Genomic DNA, 22,530 nt, shown 5'->3' with positions numbered 1-22,530 from the left:
GTTTGGGAAAGAAAGACCACGACATCTTCTTTAGTGGAGGCTCAATAATTTATATTTACTGTGGAAAGATTAGTCAAGTTTTAGTCACTGTAGCCAATATAAATAATAAAAAAAAACTGTCTTGTATTTATATGCAAATTTTTGTGAGCATGTCACTCAGTGCTAGTACTGATTTCCAGGGAAAATTGGATAAAAAAAATAATAATCATAATATCTAGATTACACAGTTCACCAAGAAAATAGTCAACGTATGAACTGAGATTGTAGCTCTGACGGTTTACTTCATTGGATTTCTTCATCTTTAATGATGGATATGGTTGTATATGATGGATATATTGATGGATCAGAGAAATAGAGACAATGAAATTAAACAAAAGGAAAAAGGATAAAACAGTCTTTTCTCTGGACAGTTATGCTTTGGACTGAAGGGTGATTTGCAGAGTGGGAGGACCTTTGATGGTTGAGATGTGAAGGACATCATAGATAGAAGTGTTGGTCACTCTGGTTCTCAGTCTGTTTTCTTCTAATGTAAGTTATTGTCAACTTCCTGATAAAAGTTGTGTGGTGTCTGTGGAATCTTTCATCACGTGCAAACTGTCAAGTCTTCGGTTCAGCTGTGTTTCTAGACACGCTCACGTTGTCGAATGCTGCCTGTGTTTCCAGGAGACTTTAGTGAAGCTGTAGATAAACGATCGAACTTTCTGCTCTCGTCCTGCTCCAGAGTAGACCTGACGTTTGGTTTCATAGTCGCATATTATACACCTTCATCACAGCATCAGTTTCATTCATTGCAGTCGCAGCTAAGCTCCATTTCCCTTCACACTTTCAGACACACACACACACACACACACACACACACACACACACACACACACACATTCGCTATGTAGTCTCAGGAGAGCTGGCTACAAGCGGCGCACGGGCGAGGATGAATAAATGAGCCGTGCTCCCTCCGGCGAGGACAATGGTGATGGAGACTCAGAGAAAATGTTGACATAAAGATGAAAGCTGAAGATGAAGAAGGAAGAAATCCTCTGGCTTCGGTACGTGTGAGTGTGTTCTTGTGCAGCCGTCTCTTTGAGGACCAGTTTGAGTTTTACCCCATCGGAGGGAGGATATTCTGGCCGGTACTTGCTTCTTCACGAGGCCGTTTGAGGGTTTATGTTTGGTTTTGGGATAAAGGGTATGATTGGGGTTTGGGGTTGGGATTTTTAGGGAGTCTTCCCTTCTCATTTGCACTGGCCTACTGATCTGGTCATATCCTAGCTTATTTCCAGGGGCGTTAGTCCCTGGAATAAATTTCCCGGCCACCCTGGTTCTCTGTATGGATCCAGTGGAGTTCATCACTGTGGGGAATGGATGTGAAGCTCCTACTTTTCAATTAGTAGATTAGAACCGACCAAATTAATACAAGGAGTTGGCTAGTATGAATAGAAGGTGCACCAAGATTATGAGGATATAAAAAAGAATAAATAATAAGTGCTCGATATAAAGTGCTACTTTATCAAAGGATCAGAGTGATGAGTGCTGATAAAATAAGTGCTGGAACCACCAAATTTGGCCAATCCTCGTTTCTTCACGAGGCCGTTTGAGGGTTAATGCTTGGTATCAGGATAAAGGATACGATTAGGGTTAGGATTTACGGTTAGGGTTTAGGGTTTAGGGTTAGGATTTACGGTTAGGGATTAGGGTTTAGGGGTTAGGGGTTAGGGGTTAGGGTTTAGGGTTTAGGGTTGTGGGACAGTGGCACATTTTTGCTGCCAGAGATAGAAGCTACATTTTCATTACAGTTTTTTTGCAAAATGAAAGTGATATTTTTGAAACTTCAATGAAGTGCAATTGCTCTTTGCACGTGTTTCAATTGAAAGGCATTTTGCGAATGAGCTGTAACTCGACTGAGTAAAGTCTCGGCTTCACGTTAAGGAGGTTGACTTCAAATGAACTGGTTGCGATATTCAGGTTTTGCCCATTTCAAGGGGGAATGGAAATGCAGCAAACGAGAAGAAGAGAGCGTCTCTTCCTCTGGGTGAACCGACAGCCCTCCTGCTCTCCTACTTTTTGTTTTTTGTTTTTTTCTCCGTGAAAACTCGTCACTGCGTGTGTGTGTGTGTGTCGGTGTGTGTTTTCCCCCCACAGCACACAGAGTGTTTTCCATGTGGAATCCTGGGGCTTTACGAGGCTGACGTCCTGCCAAGCATTCTCTTGATCTTATTGTAAACACACAGCCCCCGTCAAATGCACCCATGTACACTCACTCACTCACTCACTCACTCATCCCTTCGTCCCCCTTCAGCGTGGGGGGGGGTTACAGAGACGCTGCACAGTCTGACTATATTCATATGGATGAGTTATATTTAGACAGCACATAGTTTATATAGTCTGTTTCTGTTTAATTGCGCTTTGTCTCCTGAAACTCTAATTACCTTAATAGGGATTATTCCTGCTTTCTTGCACTAAAAGGGGCCTTCGCAACGAGCTCCTCACGCCTCACTCCCTCCCTCTTTCTCCGTTATCATCTGTTTAGCCCTCTCTTCCCCCGGAGCGCTCGCTGTCTCTTGCTTCTTCTTTTTTTTTTTTTTTTGTTTCTCTTGTCTGTCTGTGCTCTTAGTTTTGCAGACACAATCATCCGTTGTCGCCGTTGCGCCGCGGAAACGTGCACACGTCGGGGGAGACACGTGCACGCCGCTGATGTGGTGACACGTGCGTGCACGTAGCCGTCGAAGCAAACACGTTGCCTCGCGTGGAGCGTCGACGCCTCGTCGTCCTCTAATCCAGTGCCACATTTTTGGCTGAGCAGAGATGGGTAGATGTAGTGAGGGACAACGCACAGCGATCAGCCACATCATTAAAACCACTGACTGGAGAAGGACAGGAGAAATGGCAGCAGCCATTAAAGCAGCAGGATGCGACCGGACGCCTTTATATAACATAACATTATGACCATAAGTATGGATATGAGCCTTCTGAGAGTGTCCTGTGGCGTCTGGCAATACAATGTTGTTAGTGAGGTTTTTGAGGGGACGGGTCTCTGTGGATTATCCTTCAGATTTTTGATCAGTTTGGGATGTAGGGAATTTGGAGGCCAGGTCAACACCTGATGTTCTTCATGTTTATTTTTTAAATTGTTCCTGATGTGTTTGTTTGTGTGTCTGTGTCAGGCTGCATCCTATCGCCATCAAGGAGTGTCAGTGCTTTGTGGTGGGGGTATATATATCAACTCAATGAATGTCAGGTCCAAAAGTTTCTCTCAAGATGGTCAATGTTACTTACTTCTCCTGTTAGTGGTCATAATGTTGTGGCTGATCACTGTATATAAAATATACAAAAGTAGATATATGTATAAAATGTTTGGATTATATAGATTATTTAATTTCTACCAGATTAGATGCAAAACCAAACAAAGACGATTGCCTCTTGTTACGTGATGTTGCACGTTTCGGGTCGAACTCCAGGGTGAACGGATTAAATCACGTCGCCCTTTCGGGCCAAAACAGTGGTGAGAGTGACAGTTGTGTCTTTGAGAATGTGCTGGAATGACCTCTGAAAGCCTCAAAATGTGAATCTTTACTGTTGGGGATCTTTCACAGAAAGCGATCTGGGGGAAAATGGCCCAGCTCCTATTTTTAGTGGCATTCTCCCAACAGCCCCACTGGAACTACGCAACAATGGAGCCCGGACATGTGATGGCAAATTCCCCAAAATAACATTTGCTCCTCTGCTTTTGACTGAGGCCAGCTGGGGACTGTGTGGCTCTCTTCTATGAACAAAGCCACGAAGCTGTTTTGGAGAAAGGGGGGGCTGCTGTTTTTGCTGCAAACACTGTGCGTTACTGCCTGAATCTCAACTTTACTTCTGGTATTAAATATTCACACTATTAACCGTTCACACTGTTACATTATTACGAACTAGAATGACTGAAATGTTAAAAAAAAATCTATTCTCTCTAGTTTTATTGATTTCTCTCTCCCAATCCCATACAACAGGGGAGCCCAAAGTGATGGAGAGATTAAGTAGGGAAATTAGTGCTTTTTATAAAAAGACATCATTATTATCATTTTGCATCAATATTAAGCTTCAAATAATATTCAAATAAGGCTGTAATATTAATTTTTTTGTCTCAAACAAGTGCAACAGTAGGGTGTTTGAGGGGGAAAATTAAAATAAATAAATAAATAAATCTATATAAAAATGTCTAATCAACCCCCCTGCAGTACCTCTGAGGACCCTCTAACACCATAACCTGATGTGCATCTCTGCTTGGTAGTAGTGTGATTTCTGCTTTAGTATTTCCAGCTGCTTCTCCGTCTCCGCACTTTTCAAATTGATTGTTTTGTATCAAGTTGAAACACATCCAGGGAAGGTTAACTGAGGAGGGACGGAAGCACGAGTGTTTGTATGACTTGGAATTTGGAGACATTTTGGTGAAAGTTTCAGTCGCCACTGGTGAAAATAAAACAGGAAGTGGAAACAAAGCCACTGACGAGCGCACACGTATTTTCTCTTCCTTTAAACGCAGTGCACCTACATGTTTTTTTTTTTTTACACATTGAGATTAAGACTTCTTTCACAAGTGTGACAATGACCAAGAAAGGCAAAAGCACATGTCCACAGATAACACACAAATAAACATTAATGCAGAAATGCAAATGTTTATCAGATAAAATGCAGGAGTGATGACTTCAGTAACAATTTAAAAGCACATTCACGGCTTAATGAATTTCTGTTGTTTGTCTTTTAGGACAGAGTGAAAGTCTGTTCAGACTGGAAGGTATTTTAACTCGATACCGACCCAGTTCATTTAGAAATATCAGCATTGATGGGGATCTGCCAGCACTGATAGATTGAAGCGTTCTGAGTGGGACGGGCACACAGGTGTGTGAGTAGCTTCAGCATCCAGGGATGCAAAGAAGCGTTCGTGTTCGGGGTTAAACGGTTTCTCCCCCAGCAGCTAAGTGAGAGCGCTCTCCTCTAATCTGTCAGCTGAGATGTTTCCACGCGTTCCAATGGCAGCCACCGTCTCTCTCCAGCAGTTTGCGCTTGTAATTGCTCAGATCAATGGCACTTACCTCCTCCTCGTCCTCCTCCTCTCATCCCGCCGCACGAAAAAAACCATCCATACTCACGTAGGACGTGCTCCGACTGAACAATGGAGGAGATTCATTCTCAAAAACACACATACATGCGTGGGGCAAAACATCTGTAAGCGCGACTGTTTCTTTTCGGCCGGTGTTCGGTTGTGAGCGTGAGCGTTTGTGTCGTTTCCATCAAATTAAATAAAGTCTTTGTGAGGTCAGACACATACAGACGTGATTACACAGAGGAGTGCATTGGATTAGACGTAATCATGTTTACAATCGCTGACTTTCTCTTCTCTGCTCCTGTACCGCAAACAACAGCCTCAACAGCCTCATTAGAAGGTGTGTGTGTGTGTGTGCGTCGTGGTAACAACAACCTCTGTCATTTTCCTTCATGGCTCATATTTATTCCCATCTCCATCGATCTCGCTCTGGACACACGTCTGTCGTGAGTGTGTTACAGCAGACTCCCGACCTGCTCTCTCGGTTTCTCTTTAACTTGTATTTCTGTCCATCAACTCTTAATTGACCATTAAAAACCCCTCGCTACACTCCTAATCACGACCCCGCTCGCACAAGTGGAACATGACCGAAGAAGTTACGCTCTCTTGCTCCGGCTGCGATACCTGGTGTAAGCGCCGTGGCCTCGCTCAACGTGCGTCCTCACCGATGCTCATTTACTGTCATTGTGAGATCAGTCTGCTTCTAATCAGTGAAGCCAACAAGTGTCTAGTTTTTAAATTCAGATTCGCGGCGTGAACGGTTTTGGTTCGTGTCTCAGAAGGAGCAGTCCAATCGGCAGAAGTGCTAATGCCGACAGATTAAGAGGCGCAATCACGACAACAGAACATGTTTGCTCACAATAATAAGCTAATTCCAATCAGAATCATCTGCTCCAGATGGCGCATGAGTGGTGTGTTATCATTCTTCAAATATGGATTTACAAATAAAATTGAATGCATTGACAGACACAAGTCATTTTTGGACGTGAGTAAGCATTTAAAAAGTCATCAAACAATCAGTTATTTAACTCCACTTATACCGGATACTTTTGAGGCTGATATTAATATTAATAGTCCTAGACACATGTGGCGCTTCTATCCTGTGGGTGTAATGAGCCGGTGTATTAATGTCCTTGATTTGGTTTCCAGTAGCGTTGTCGTTGCTGTGTCAGAGTCAAATGCTTTTTCAAATCTTTTACAAACCCATGAGAAAGCGCTCGCCTGACTCGCCGTGCACCACGATCAGCAGCATGTGTACTGCAGGTTTTCCTGACATGAAGGTAATTATCTGCTTAATGGGACTATTTTCTCTTTTTCCATTACTGCACGCCGGAGCAAAATGAACCTTCAAGGCAAAGCGGGAGTCTGGTTGGAGAAAGGTCTGGCTCAAAAACAGGATATTTGAAAACCTTCAGAGTCGTGGAGTTTAAGGGGATGGAACTAGACGGAGGAAACGAGGAGAAATGGGTTGAGTTTGGGTTTGCTCTTGTAAATCCTGCAACGTGACGCTGCTGGATGGAGCAAACATGATGAACTTGTCTTCAGCCAGTGTATGTTTGACCCTCGTTATTAACACGGGTTGAATTTTGATGAGCAGCAAAAATATGGTTTGAATCAATGGGATTTTGTTGACAATTTTTTTTTTTTAAGTTTTTATTTAGTGGGTTTAATTTGGTCAAGCAGACACATCAATAAAGAACATTACATATGCATGTAAATAAACAACAACAACAAACTGTAATTTCTTTTTCCGTTAAAGTATAATGTACAAAAATAAAACAAATGTACTTTGACTGAAAAGGTGCAGCCTGAAGCTTCAGCTCATTGGTCCCTTTTTAAATTAACATTATCCGTGCGCTCATTTTAAGATTTTAAGGTTAATAAATTCTGTACCTTTGCTTTTGTATACACACACACATATCCTTCTTAATTCATATCTACTGGATTGAGTCTGAAGCTTCCTCTGGACCCCGTCTGGAAACATATTTATTTACTTCATGCATAATTGGAGCAGTTTTCTAGTTCAAAAAAATTCATTGAATTTTAAGATGCTCAAAGCTAAAACTAATATCTGTGATGTAACAACTATGAGGAAATATTAACAAGAGGAGACAAGACTAGAATTTCATTTGACATAAGATGATATTTGAATATCAGACATTCTAAATACATGGTCTCTTCATACTGTATGTGTGTCTCTGGATTAGAAGCGTTACCTATCCCCTATATACCCTATGTGATCTCAGTGAACAGTCAAAGACCAAAACCAGCCAGACGCCACGAGTCCTGTGGCTACAAATATACGACGTTTGAAGGAGCATCACCCTGATATACATGCACTATAAACTTATATTAGTCTCATGTAAGTACTTTTTAAGTTGCTGTTTTGCACTACATTGCCTTCACTAACTAAAATTGTCCAAAAATGTACTTACTGGAATGAGTCCTTCTTGTGTCTGCGACCTTTATTTATCTGTGATTCATGAACCAACCTAGATGAGAACCATAGATGACAAAGGACAGCACAGCGAAGGACAGCTGATGTCCAACTCTGGAAAGGGTTACATAGACCTGAACAAGTGCTAACAGTGCAGTGTTGATGCAGTCTGTTACTTGGATTCACATTTCCGCTGCAGATAGAAGCTTTGTTAAATTGGCCTGAAGTGAGAAAGGGTCAGATTTCTGTTTTGCATCTAAAGGCGACATATAAAATATCTGCCAAAATCCATGTAAAAATGTGACTAAAACTAATAATTCTGTCAAACTTAACACTGATTCCTTCATTTCGTCATTTTAACCGCTTGATTCAACTCTTTAACTGGGTCTGAACCCCAGGAAAACGTTGAGCAGCGAGGAGGGGAGGGAGGTAAAAACGCAGTTATTATAACTGTGAGAGAACATTAGCATTCTGGAGTTAGCATTTAGCCTAAAACAGCTGTAATCCTGCTGTTAATCATCGCGATTGTTAATCTCGTCCTGTTGCTCTTCGTCAAAGCTTTGCTTGGATAATCACCAATTACCGCCTTTGTTTCTGCAGCCGGCGTATGATGAGTGCGGCCGCGTTTGTTAGCGGACGGACTTTCGCAGCCTTCACGATCTGAACGAAGAAGTGATCCTCTGAAAATCTGATTTATTTAGAGCGCATCCCTGGCTCGGGCTGGCTGGCTGGCTGGCTGTGGCTGCCGTGTGGCCCGTGGGGTTCGGCAGGGCAGAGGAAGAAGAGGAAGAAACAGGTTGTGAAAGACAGGCAGGTCATATGCGGAGCCCTGAGGAGCTAGCCTGAGCACAGACTGTGAGGGAAGGCAGGAGAGTACCTCTGAGTGTGTGTGTGATTACAAGAGTGTGTTTATCAAGCCATCCCCTCCTTGCCCGCGGTCCATCTGTCACTCCAAGAGAGCTCACTATTGGCATGTCAGAGTCTGCAGGCCAGCTGGGAGGCAGCGTGGACGTGTGTGTTCATGTGTGTGTTCATGTGTGTGTTGGCGTAGTGGAGGAAGGAGTTGCGGTGGGGAGGTGATCTCTGTCACTTCATATCGCATCATTTCCTGTTAAGGAATCCCACCAGCGCAACATAATCTACAGGAGAGGAGAGAGGCACGATTATTACGGAGCAGAACCACGGCAACTCGTTTAAAAAATTACAAAATGCATTCCTAAATGATTAGGTTCAGCTTTATTTAAACAATAACAATTCAGTTCAACAAAACTCTAAAGTAAGACAACATCTTCAGTTCTGAAGGACAGGTTTTTATCCACCAGATACTTACCTGTAGATGGAGCAGACTCTTTGACCCTGTTTTTTCCTCAGCGAACGGTTCTCTAACGCTGTCAGTCAGAGGCTCCAGTCTCAAGAAGTGAACAGGGCGAACCTTAACCGATCTATAGAAAATAAAAAATAAAGCACCACCGGGTTTTCTTTTCCTCAAAGTTAATGTAACTTGTACCTTGTCATCCAGGTCATAGTATATCCCAAAGCGATTAAAAAAGAAAGCAACTGGACATGTTGAATTTCAAGAAGACATTTCTAAAGGACTGGTGGAGGACTTTGGGTTTTAAATAGGAACAGCTGTTGGTGTTGATCACCAGAAACTCACACAGCTCCAGTCTCAAGGTATAAACAGGGGTGAACCTTAACTGATTTTTAGAAAATACCAAAAAAAAGATACCAAAAAATAAAGTGATCCTATGCACTAGAGTTTTCTTTTCCTGGGTCAAATTATTTTGGATGTACCAAGACCTGGACGACTGAGTTGATTTTGTATCCCGTGATGTTTGTTGTATTGTGATGGTTATTCTGCCTCCTCGTCGGCCATTGGGGAGCGTGAGAAGCCAGTTTGATCGATGAATGACAGCCGTGACGAACGCCTCGGAGATGATTGGAGGCTGCATTTAGAAAACGCTTCGAGGTTACACAAATGGAAATGTTACTGATTACAACTGATGCCAAAGTCAACTGGGGATTCAGCTGGTGATAGATCTTCCTCGGTGCATTCGCTGCACACATTAGCAACACGTACACACTAGCACGCTCCAGTAGTCTCTCTGTTGTGTCTTTTTTCCCTCCTTAGAGGAAAATCAATGTTAATTGACTGTAGCTGTGTTTTAAACAGACATCTCACTGGGTGAAAAAAGATAAATGTCCTAGTATGGAGCCCTGTGGGACGTTCTTTATTCTCTACAACAAACCCCCTCTGTTTCTGTCCAATACACCGAACCTGCACGTGCAGAAACTGTTGAGTGCTGGAGTTTTGTTGTTGCTGTTGTAATGGGGTAATCCTCTGGAAATTACTCAGGAACCGAACGTCCCCTGTGACTCTGATCTGTTATTAGTGACCACCGAGTCACAGTCCTTTCCAGGGACGACCTTTGACATTTTCTTCGTTTGTTTTCTCTCCATTCTAAGGCAACGTCCACTGAAACCGAAAATGGTTCTTCAACTGGCTTCACTGATAATAGATAAGTCAGTTAAAACTCAGAGTGTGGGCTTTGGCACTTGTTCTACTAGGGATGTACCGATCTTGTTTTTTTGCCTTCCAGTTTGTTACTGATCTTTTAATACTCAGTATCAGACATTCTGAGTTTGGATCTAATCTTAAATAAACTAAATGTAATGTGGAGACTCCAGAAATGTTCTGGTCATCCAACGCTGCCATAAACTCCCTAACCCTCTCTGGAAGACTCGTCTCCTTGATGCTGTCTTCTTTTAAACGCTGTGTTCAGTATCTTTTGTTTTTATACAGCCAACAAGTGAGTTGCTTTTGAATCAAGATGTAGTAGAGTAGCATTGGATCTCCTACTACCGCCTCTTTCGGATGGACTTCATTTTCCAGAGTAAAGTTCTTCCACAACTGGTTGATTTTTGGCACATTCGACGCTACTCAATTAAAGCGCCATTAAAACAGGAGAGCAACAAGGTGTTTTGATGCTACAGGGACGTGGTTTTGGTTTATGGTAGACCTATCATAATTAACCAAAGATCAGATGTGGCCGAAGGAACATACCGACCAGAATCCAGCATCGAGGTCATGAGTAGAAAACAATGTTTAAGAAAAGACGGGCAATGGAGACTCACATAGCACATAGTTTCTCCACTTCAGGTTAATTCCTGAATAGCACTAATATCCGTTATGGGTTAGCGATGAACACCAGAGGGGGTAACAACCAGGAACAGCCCCCCAATTCACTTCATAATACCTACATTTTTTATTTATTTGTTTTTGTTTGTAGCTGAATTCATGCCGTTTCTTTAAGAATGCATGTTATGGAGTCTGGTCACCTCTGCATAGCTCCATCCACCCTCAAACTGAGAGGAGGTCCAATTAGCTGGAATAACTCGAAACGGGGACACACCACTGTAATTACACCAAATTATTTATAGTAGACTGTAAACCAGAGCGGAATTCCACTCTAACAACCAGACCTATTGCAGGCATGTCGTCAGATGCCCTCACAGCCCCCGCAGATATGTGGCCGGCACAAACAAATCCTCCAGAGAGAGCAGGTACCATGGCAGTCACACTATAACCTGGCTGAATTAATAAAAAAAAAAAACACCTCTGTTTGTGTGTGTGTGTGTTTTTTCCTCTGTGTGTGTGTGTGTGTGTGTAATTGGGGTTCACGCTTTAGGATGATTCTGCAGCTCAGGCAAATCAGCAAATTTTTCGCTGGTGGGAATAGACCCCCCCCCCCCAACCCCATCCCTCCACTGCTGCCATGGCAACCAGTGAACTGTGTCACCTGCCAGTTGATGTGGTGTGTATGTGTCTGTGTATGTGTTTGTGTGCAGTTGTGTGTGTGTTTTACAAAAAAAAAAGTAGCTGGAAAAAGAGCATGCACCATCCCCGATGCATTCTGTAGTTCTGCAGCTCTTTCTCCATCGCTCCCTCTTTGCATCCCAGCCGAATGCTCGGCTCTATCAACTGGCTGCCAGCTATTGGCATACCATCGGCCTTGCAGCAGTGCTTGGCTGCCTCTCGTGCTTCTCCGTGCCGTGCATTCCTCAGCTCCATGGGGGATGTTCACGTTTCCAAACTCTCCCGGTGGAAACTAAAGACCTGGAGTTGACAGGCCTGAGTCAGAGGGTTCAGGGGCAGAGAGTGAGAGAGAGTGAGAGAGAGAGTGAGACTTGGGCAGTGGACGCCGGGGATGAGACCATCCACAGTTTCCATTTTGGATCCGGTTTCCAAGTTTGTTTTGCAGCCAACAATTCCCCGGTCAAATCTTTTATTCATGCTTGTTGTTTAAAGCCAATTAGCCAATGTGTCTGTGAAGCTCTGCATAATGTTTTTTTTAATTTTTTTTTATTTTACATTTGCCAGAAAAACTGGGTGCTCACGTGCACCGTGTGCATGGTATGTCCTCATATTTGCACTGAATTCCACGTCCGTAGTCCTGTTCTTGTTATTAGTTTGCATCTACCACTTTCTCTTTTCGACAGAGTTTCAATAAGGAGGGATCACTCAGGAGTGCGAAAGCGTTTTGCAGATTAGACTCTAACAATGAGAAGCATGTTGATAGAGTGTAGTTAATTAAAACAGAAGGCCTAAAGCACTGATGCCGGTGGTGGTGAAGCAGAGTTAGCAGATGTTTGAATCTTTGGTCGACATACTCTGGAAATCCAGCATGATGAGGATTACAGTAAACTATTATGACTTTAAAAGGACGAGAGATAAGATGAATAAACGGGTGAAAATCTCGATATAAATACCAGATCATGACCGTTTCCCTTTTTTGGGGATGTTGTGATGAAGTTGTGGGATTCTTGGAGACTTTCTTTTGTTCCTCTCTTGGGTTAAATTACCTGGGGCATCTAATGGCACGAAGCCTATGGAACGGGAAGACAACTTTCCTCAGTTAATGGTCTTTTTAAACTCTTTTTTTTTTTTTTTCATTTCTGACAAACATCTTCGAGAACTCTTTAGAGAACAGCTCAACACAGACGTCTGTATTTTAAAGACACATTCAACTTGTCACTTGCAAAGGAGGTTCAGATTAGGAGCATCCAATCTGGAACCATGGTTCTGATTTCCTGGATTTAGTTTTTCCACGAATCAGTTTTTTTCTTTTCTTTTCATTTTCTTTGTGACTCCAAGTTTGTTTAAAAGACAAACAGATAAGGAATGTTTCCATTTGATTGCAGTAACATTCATGGGTAGTGTAGAAAATTGATGTATAGTTGGATGTCTGTCCTTCTTAAACGTCTTTTTCAAAACCTGAGTAAGTTGGTTTGTTAATCTATTACCTTTATGTCACATTTAAATTCAGACTGCCCCATTCTTGGTTTCCAGATTCCTCTGCCTCTTGTACTTTTTGAAATCCTAATGAACACCTGTCACAACCCAAATAAAACCTTCAGGACAGGTTTGTCCTGAAGGTTAAGCCTAACCCTAACCCTCACACCGTATCACAAGTCTGTCGTGCTAGATCATGAAAGAGCTTTTCTCTCCATGTCAGTTTATCCTCTCTGCTTATGTCCAAACCTTTTTTTTTTTATGCTCTGAATCTGCAGAGTGCAAGAACATTCCTGTATCGTTGAGGATTACATCATAATATATCTGAAACTCACCGCTTTCATCTCGTCATCCTTGAACGCTTTGCCCTCACGCTAACCCTCACAGTTCACAGATTATCACACCATAGATTAGAGGTGTCCCAATCGGTATCGGTGTCTTCAGCCAAGCCTGATCTTTGTGTAGATATTTATTTAAGTTCTGACATAAACCAAAACCACATCTCTGTGGAGTTAAAACATTGTCTTCTTCTGTTTTTGTGGTGGTTGGCTAGCATCTAGGCTGCCAACAATCTAAGAAGAGGAGGAACCAAAATCACATGACTAAACATGTCTGCTGTGTGGAAGAACTCAATGCAGATGTTTGTTGAGGTGCTAGTACATCCCTTAGTAGTGACTTCCACCCACTCTTGATATGTTAACATGTATAAAAACCGCTGCATTAGAAGTGTTTCCAGCAGAATTAATCAAATAGTTTTGCAGCAAAGTGGAAAAAACAAAAACAAAACAAACAGCAAAAAAAACATGTGCACACATACTGTACAGGCTGATTCTGGGTCCTGAGACTGATGCGATGACGTGATGTGCAGCTGAGAGAGTGGACGTAATGCAGGATCATGTCGGAGAATAAAAGGAACATTAAAGCAACACGGCCGTGTGTGAGGGATGGGATTAATATCAAACCCATCTGTTTATGTACTCACAGATGTCATATATATGATAGCTGCAGAGGATAATAAGTGGAATATGAGAACACGACATGCGTAGGGATAATATGCATTGTAGTCGATGTTTTTTTTTTGTTTTGTTTTTTTGCTTTTTGCAGAGAGGGAGCTTTATGGAGCTCAGTGCGTGGTAATGATATAAAGAGGATGGTGCAGTGCATGTTAGGAGGGTGCATGCTTAAGAGAGGGCACGTAATCTTCTTGTTTGTCAGAAGGAGGATTGTGCCATTGATTTTAAGGTATTAAACGGCGAGCGGAGCCTGGAAAGGGCCGAGCAGGGCATCGCACCAGCTGGAAGGTCCGAGTGCAGCGCGTCGCACAGTTTGGGGACGACGGTTCACGTTTCACCTCCTTGTAGATGAGAAAAGGGCAACGACATGACTTCTCTCACAAAAACATATACCGGAACATGTGCACATCGCTCTCAACACCTTCTTCCTAATTCTATTAATTATCAGTTCTCTGTCTGGTAATTACACAGACACGTAATCATGGAGCGTCTTTCTCTTAATTAGGAGCTATATTCATTACCACGACACTATTATAGTGATTAGTGGCAAAGTTTTTGTGCTAGAAGATGCTGGAAGTACAGTACGACATGCAGCTGTTTTTACACCGGCAGCTTCTGTTTTCTGTAAAAATCCTATGAAGAACGCAGACGTACGCTGACCAGCCAAAACATTATGACCACTGGTGGGAGAATGAATTAATCATCCAATGAAAATGTTCTGCTGGGAAACTTTTGGACCTGGTATTCATTCATTCATGTGGATGTTACTTAGACATGTAGCCCCCACCTAGACCAGACCAGACCAGACCAGACCAGACCAGACCCCCCCACCCCAGCGCAACATTACAAGAAACAAGAACCTCCCCCCTCCATGCACACAAATATTACAATTAAAACCTAGATAAATAAGTAAAATAAAATAAATCAATATACAAATGAAAAAAGCCTAGAACAGTGGAATAAAAGTATTAAAATGAGCCGTGCAAAACACAAATGACATAAATAAAAGTGTAATAAAATAGAATTAAGAAAGTATCACAGCAAGGATAAAAAAAAAAACGTCATTGACCTGGCCTCTAAATCCACTAGATCCCAAACTGATCCAGTATCTGAGGGATGATCCACAGAGGCCCCTCCCCTCAAAGACCCCCCCACGTCCATCCTCTGATGAGTCACCTCATAGGGAGACCTGCACAGTATTAGGAAGGTGGTCATAATGTTACGCCTGATCGCTGTGCGTGCAGATAAGTTCCGTCTGCATCGACATCGCTGTGTCACTGGAGTTAATAATTCCCAGGGTTAATGTACTGCTGCCACGGAGCTCCGTCTCAGCAGCGCTCTGCAGCTGAGCCCCCACCCCGCCCCCACCCAACCCCCCCACCCCTACCCACTGCTGCTGCTGCTCACAGCACAGGAGAGAGGACACGGGTGAGTGTGTGTGTGTGTGTGTGTGTGTGTGTGAGGAAAACGTGCATGTGTGCGGTAGAGAGCGATGCAGAAGAAGAAGACGACGACGACGAGAAGCCGGGAGGAGAGACACAACAAACGTGATGTCAGCAGACACGAGGAACCGTGGAGACTGTGGCAACGATTCAGTGCATTTACGCATGTGATGAGCTCTAAGAAAAGCATACGTGTGTTCACACGCTGTTACTGCTCAGGTCAAAATGGAAAAACAAACAAAAAAAAAAGTTACAGTTACAGGAAGGAGGCGAGGTTTGGCTAAGGATGTACCGGTTCAGGCTTTATCACAATGATCAGATCTGTATCCTACTTATTTATTTTAGGTCCAAACCTAAACCACTGACTGACACCAACCTCTGACTATTCAGTGTCAGCAGATCTGAGCCCAGATTAGATTTCAATAAACTAAAGTTCCTCTCCAGAAGATTAATAAAGTTCTTGTAAATAATGGCGTCAATATTTTTCCCTTCGTGGAAAAAGAAAAAAAAGAGAAACACTGATGAATATATGAAGTTGCTGTTACAGTGATTCATTTATTGTCCCTGGTCTATTGTGGATTAGAAGCTTGTGTCTAAAAAATAATTAGTTTTTTTTTGTTTTGTTTTAAATTTCACACTGCATGTATTTGTTTTGTGTACACAGTCCATATAATTAGCTTCCTTCAGCCCCGTCACAGATCCTGCAGTCTCATCATTTTCCTCTCACCTGCCTCCTCCATCACTTTAACTCCGTCTCCTTTAGAGGTTTTCTCTTAAAACATTCATCAGAGTTTCTCAGGCTCGTTCAGCAGCGAAATGGAAAAAAAAAACAACAACAACAACAACAAAAACCCAAAAACACACGGTCATCTTCATCCTCGCCGTCGTCTTCCTCATTTCCACTGAGTCCGAACCTCAGAACCTTTCTGTCCTTTTACGAGCATTCCACCTCTGCAAATGTGTTTGTAATTAAGCAGCAGACCCACAGTCATGTGCTCTCAGAGCTGCAGATTCCACAGTAAATGAGAACAACCTCAGTCCAGCGGCCGCTCTCACAGTCACTGTGCATCCTTTGGCGTTTTTCAACTTAGCCTGAAGTAAAAGTTTAGAAGCTGCTGTTATTTGATTGTTTTTTTAAAATTTATTTTAAATCCAAAAACAAAGCAAAAAATAAAAAGAGGGGATCTCTCTTTTAGTCATTTATATTAGACGTCCTTTCCTGTCTACTAACGTGATTTAAAAAAATAAAAATAAAAGTCAAAACAGCTGTATATTTCTTGAATGAAACAGGAAGTGGACTACATCTGGAGCGCAGGTCTCTCTGGTGCAGGCAGGCATCGTTATGTTGAGCACTAAATAAACCTGGTGCTTCTCCAGACTCTCAAGACAAATGTGCAGAGATGAATCCAGATGAAGCAGACGTTCCCTGGAACAATGTGAACGTTGAAACCACCGGCTCTGGTTTCTCAGGAACTGACCTGAAGGTGGTTCTGGAGGAACCCCCCCGCCCCAAGTCCTCAGGCCTGGAGGACTTGGGGGGTTCTGTCTCTTGTGTGGAGTCTACCCTGGTCCACCTGGGTCGGGCTGGTCTCTGTAGCCGGACCTTCTAAACACAGAATACACCCAAGCATCTGGTAGCAGCTTCATCCCTGCAGCATTTTCACGCGTGCAGCATCCTGTCCAGTTATTTATTTGTTGTGTGTTGCATCACCTGTACAGATTTTTGGTTAGTTTGTGGAGCCATAGTTATCACAGTCACATACCCTGGGTTTTTATTCTGTGATTATTGTTTCTGAGCTGTGCGTCGATATTTCGTTCTGTGACAGCGTCTGTGATGTTTATCACTGAATGACAATAAAAACCAAGTCACTGTGGTCGCTGGCTTGGTGGACGGGTATCCAGGCCATGTACTTCTATTTATTTATTTATTTATTTATTTATTTTTGTCAGGCATGTGTGTGTTTTCGTACCCGTTTCCGAAAGGAAAGATCCAAATGCCAGAAGACGCACGGAGCACGGATGTATTGATTTTTCTATCGTGTATAATTTGAGTCCCAGGTCAGCACAGGTCATAATCTGATTTCTTGCTGCCCACGTTTGCTGCCACACTGATTAAATGCCAGTATTACCATGTAACCTTTAGCTGGTAAGCAGCACATACACTCACACAACCTGGTGTTCGGTGTGTACTTTTTTTTTTTTTTTTTTTACCGTCCTTCAGTCTCCTGTAGATGTGGACGTACTGTAGCTGCTTCCATTCTTACAGTAGGTTTCACTTCCACACCTTCACACCCGCTTCCCCTGTTTTCTTTCTTTCTAATGTTCCCATATTTTCCTCATAAGGGGCTTAAAACGTTAAATTAAAAAAAGCGAGAGTGAGGGAACCAGAGCTTGTTAAAAGCTTCTGTTGTGTTTAAGTGAATCCAAGTAACAAGTAACGAACTCCGAGCACATTCTCTGTGACCAGTATCTGTTTCTACGTTTCAAACTGTGGAAAATATCTGATGTAAATACATTTAATTTGGGTCAAACAGGGATTCAAAATCAAATAAATAGTTTCTAGTTGGGATTTAGAGTTAATGGAATACTATTAATCTCCAAACTAAGTTCAAAACTATACAATTATATAATAATTTGTCACTGAAGGTCAAATATTTTAATTGAAAAGGTAATGCACAACTTCATTTCACTCTCTTTTAGTTCATTTTCTATCACCGCTCCTCCTCATTGAAAAACTTTGTTAGTTGATTATGATCATGATAAAATACAGGACAAATATTTAGTCAAATAAACCTGTTTTTACAATATGAAACAATTTAATAGTATAAAAATTAAATAAAATTAAAATTAAATAATTCTTTTAGAAAAAAAAATTAGTGCACGATAAGAAAAAGGAACAATGTAAACAAGACAACAACAGTGGAAAATTAAGTCAGTAACGAAGTCAGTTCAGCAAAATGAGCAAAGAAAAGCAACAATGTAATAATAAATATGAAAGTTGCTCAGAGAGGCAGAATGTGTACTTGTCTTCTCTTCCGAGTAACGACTCCATTTCAGTAACAGCATCAGTTCCAGCTGATTCAAGTATCAAACTCTGACCATATCCGCCTTTTACTGCAGATGAGGATGGAGAAGCTCCAAAAGTATCGATGTGATCACGTGATACTGATCGATCACCAGTCTACCTCAGACCTCCCATTAACATGCAGGTGTGAACACGCCCAGATTGAATTGATATCTCGTGTAAAAGGTCTGATCTGATCTGGTCACTCTGACGGCAAGTGATCGGGTTTAGATTTGTACGTTCACACCTGACACTAAATACGTTTTCAGATCCAATCTCCGTAAAATATTACAGCAGCTTCTGTCTCTAATGGATCAGAGCTGTTTTATGTGTGAGTGTCATGTTAAGTTATTGAGTTAGTGATTTGTGGATCTCTCAGATTGGGTGTCGGTGTGTTGTGGAGGTGCTCAAACATGCGGCGTGAGTCTGAGGAGCCCACATCAGATCATTCACGCTTCCTGATCTGCTCTTCTTCAGATCCTCACCAACCTCCTCTCTTTGCTTTTCTTTTATTACTTGTTTACCGCTCCCTTTTTAAATCCATGTAGATTCTTCCTTTGCTGCCGGTTCCCTGCAGACGTTATGGAGCGATGTTTATTTGTATTTATCCAACAGTAATGTTCGCGGGAAACTTACAGGAAAACTTTGTAAATACCGTCGACCTCTCTTCGTGCCTCCCCCTCGTTTTCTCTAATTTCTACACTTTTTTTTTTTTCCCCCCGCTGACGAATGTCCAATGTGTTAGGTAATACCACCCACTTACTTGTAAGCACTTGTGGCAGAAAATAAATGCAACCACATGCTGCAGTTCGTGTATATGTGTGCAGTCGCATGCTTCCTTGTGCACTAAACTGTTAACGACTAGCAGGAGTAAGGCCACGGGGTCGAACATTTTAAACTTACATCATATTTCTTCCCCTGACCTGCTGCTGCACATGGTGCGCCGGCTGTGTGTGTGTGTGTGTCTTAAGCTGCTCAGTTCAGAGAATAAATGTTTGGATTAAACACTGTTATTTATTTTACTCTGCATCAGTTTTATATTGGTGGGGAAAACACTGTAGCAAGCAATTCTGTGGACGTCGTTTAGAAAAACCTCACCGTAATCCAAGCGATGCCGCGCGTCCAAGAGCCTGAAATGTGCCGAGCTCGCTCACTCTCGACCAATCAGCGACGCGCATGCACGAGTTTACACCTGCTGGCGTAGTTAATGCAACGGATGTAGCAGGGGATGAATGAAAAACGGGATGAAACTGAAACTACTCAAGGAAGGGATCTGGATTCTTGGGCGACATCATTCATTTGCCAGACGTTGGTTTCATAATGTTATTTAGAGAAAACTGAACTTCACACATTAGGTTTACGGCGCCGTGGCTGCAGAAAAATAAGAATTTTATTTTGCAACGATGTTACTTGAGAGTTTTTTTTTTTTTTTTTTTTTTTTTTTCCCCCACTGATCCAATATTAATCTCTGATTTTCAGGATCAGCTGATCTGATCCTGGATCCGATCTTAAATAAACCTCCCCTGTAGATTCTTAAAGTCTTGGAGTCCAGTAAATCTTTCTGTCAGAGTTAATGTGGTGTGGAGGAGGGAGCTCGTACCTTGTGTTCTCTACTCGCTGTCTCCAGGAAACTTTTCTCTTCTTTAGACCCTTTTTTTTTTTTTTTTTTTTTTAAATCAAGTTGGTGGTGTTGAAAGACAACCCCAGTAATAAACCCATGTCATGTCACGTCTTTTTAAACAACACAGCCTAAAGAAATATCACCTCCTGATATACTCAAATCATCTTTGGTGTTTCTCAAACCAAACTGTAGTTGTTATTATTTGTAGCAGTAGTACAGAGTTACTTTAAACTTGGTCCATTCTGCAAATACTTTTTGTACATTTTGATATATTTACTGGTAGGTTTAATTTTCTTCTCTTACCTTATTCGATTTTGTATCTAACTTGTATTTTTGCACTGTTGTTATTTATTTATTTGGTTTTAAGTAGAACTGACCTTCTTATTATTCTTACTTCTCACTATCCGTCTTACTATTTACATTTTTGTCAACTATATTTCATAAGAAAGCAACAAAAAAAAAGCTTCCCTAAATATCCCTAATGGTTCTGAGTAAAGTCTTATCTTATCCTTAGCTCAGTCTGTCCCCTGTGTCGCCATGAAAAAAAAAAAAATCCTGATATCGTGCAAACACGTGTAACTAGAAGCCGTATATTTACAGTTTCATGATGCAAATTCAAGGCAGAATTTACACTGGGCAGCAGGGTTGTAGCAGTAGTAGTGTGTGTGTTGACACACCGCATTCATGTATGTGTGTGTTCGTCCAGCTCGGCAGATGCTACACAATGCTTTGTCATAGATGGAGGAAGAGCCATCTGTCACCTCCATAAAGCGGCGTCTTTTCTGCGGCTCTTAAAACTGCTCGGCCTCCTCGCGTCCCCGTTAATATGATGTATGGGATTTGTAGGATTCTCCCTCTCTTGTCTGTGACTCTCTCCAGCCCCTATTGTAGCCGCAAAGCTCTTATGTAAGGCTCACGGTGTTACGTAAGTGTTGAGGGCGGCAGCGGTGGTGAGGTTGGTGGTGGTGGTGGTGGTGGTGGTGGTGGTGTGGGTTGAGGTTGGGTCAACTGTTGTTTCTCTGCCCCTGGAGTGACGATCCGTACGTCTCCACTCAGGTCAATCCACGCTCGTCTCACACAAGGCCGGGGTTTTACAGTTGACCTCTGTGTGTGTGTGTGTGTGTGTGTGCGTGGGACTAAAGCTCTGCATCACATTTTTTGCATTCTCAGAATTAAACACAACTCCGGCAGAGACGGACTGTATTGGCCCGGAATTTGGGATGAGCAGATTATAGGACACCAGTTTTCCAACATCTGGTTTAGAGAAAATGACTTTTTTGGTGATTGGAGACACTGTGACACCGGTTGCTACAATGCCACAAACTCATTTTAAGTGCGCTGCCTGTAAATGGACTGGAAACTATTCGCTAGCCTAGCAACCATGAAGCTACAAACAACCCCCAGAAATCAGCACCGTCTCTACACGCTGGCTCCTCAGGCCTCGGCAGATTCATTCGAGAATGAGTGCGCTAGCCCACGAAGAGGAAGGAGACGCTTTGACGCTGCGTAGACCTGATATGCATCCGATCATTTCAGAAATGCCTGGATCGGCCTCGATACCGCTCGAGACATCACTAATTTGAAGTTATTCCCGGTTCTTGGAGAGTTGCAGCATCTCAGAGACCTCAATTCAGTTTTCTTTTTTGTTTTTTTTTCTGTGGATTTCATTCGTCTCGGTGTCATCAGTCTCTTCATGTAATCCAGACTGGCTCCATGATGTTCAGATAATGGAGTCGGACCATCTGTTGCTATACGACTCTGACTTCGAGTCTGGGCTTGTTGTCATGCAGCAGAATGAGAGTTGCACAATCACACACCTCCATCACGGTGCTGGGTTACAGTGGATAAGAATCTTAAAGTTGCCTAAAGCTTGAGCACAGTTTTGTACACGTGTGTTTGATTTTTTTTTAGTATGAATGTACTAAACCGTTCACGTCTCTGTAAACTAACACAATCAGAAGAGGAAGTCTGAGGCCTGCAGGCAAAGAGGAAACAATGTCATGCAGCCTTTTACACATTTGTCATAACATATTTTCAAAAACAACAGCTTCATGATGAATCTAAATTATTTTCTTAATCAGTCTCCACTCGACTCCTCAGACAGACTAATAAGAGTCTTTCCATCCCTTTGTCCATTTTGCCCCCATCCCCCTTTATTGTATGAAGAGAAGCTGCACTTACCCCAACAAAATATCAGCTAACTCAGATTATACATTTCCTGGAACGGCTTTAATGCCACAGCTACTGTATATCATAATTGATATCCTTGTTTTTTTATCCATCTGGACATTATGCAATGCTTTTGTTCCCCTTGCGTCATTTAGTTTTTTTTCTTATTTAACAAGATGAGTGAAGGATGAGAAGCAGGACAGTGCTGATGTCAGGCTGGAGTCCAGCCGCCAACTGTACATTTTTTAATCCTAAACCATGAGGGATGCTCATATATGATTGTTTTGGACATTAAAGCACTCAACAGAAGCTTTTATCTAGAGCGAGCAGACGGCTACAATAGCATAAATCCTATGTAACACAACTAATACCCACGTGACATCCACGTAACGCCATATGGTGAAAAGCAAAACC

At 42.3% G+C, this 22,530-nt stretch overlaps 1 protein-coding gene across 1 annotated transcript in view; it reads left to right on the top strand.

Annotated features, from left to right (window-relative positions):
- The window catches only part of slc24a3 (solute carrier family 24 member 3), a 63,800-nt gene that overhangs the window by 24,712 nt on the left and 16,558 nt on the right, over positions 1–22,530 (top strand).

The sequence above is a fragment of the Mugil cephalus genome, chromosome 13, assembly GCF_022458985.1.
Source record: "Mugil cephalus isolate CIBA_MC_2020 chromosome 13, CIBA_Mcephalus_1.1, whole genome shotgun sequence".
NCBI lineage: Eukaryota > Metazoa > Chordata > Actinopteri > Mugiliformes > Mugilidae > Mugil > Mugil cephalus.
Note: the sequence above shows the minus strand (reverse complement) of the source record. Positions and strands in the feature narration are given on the sequence as shown.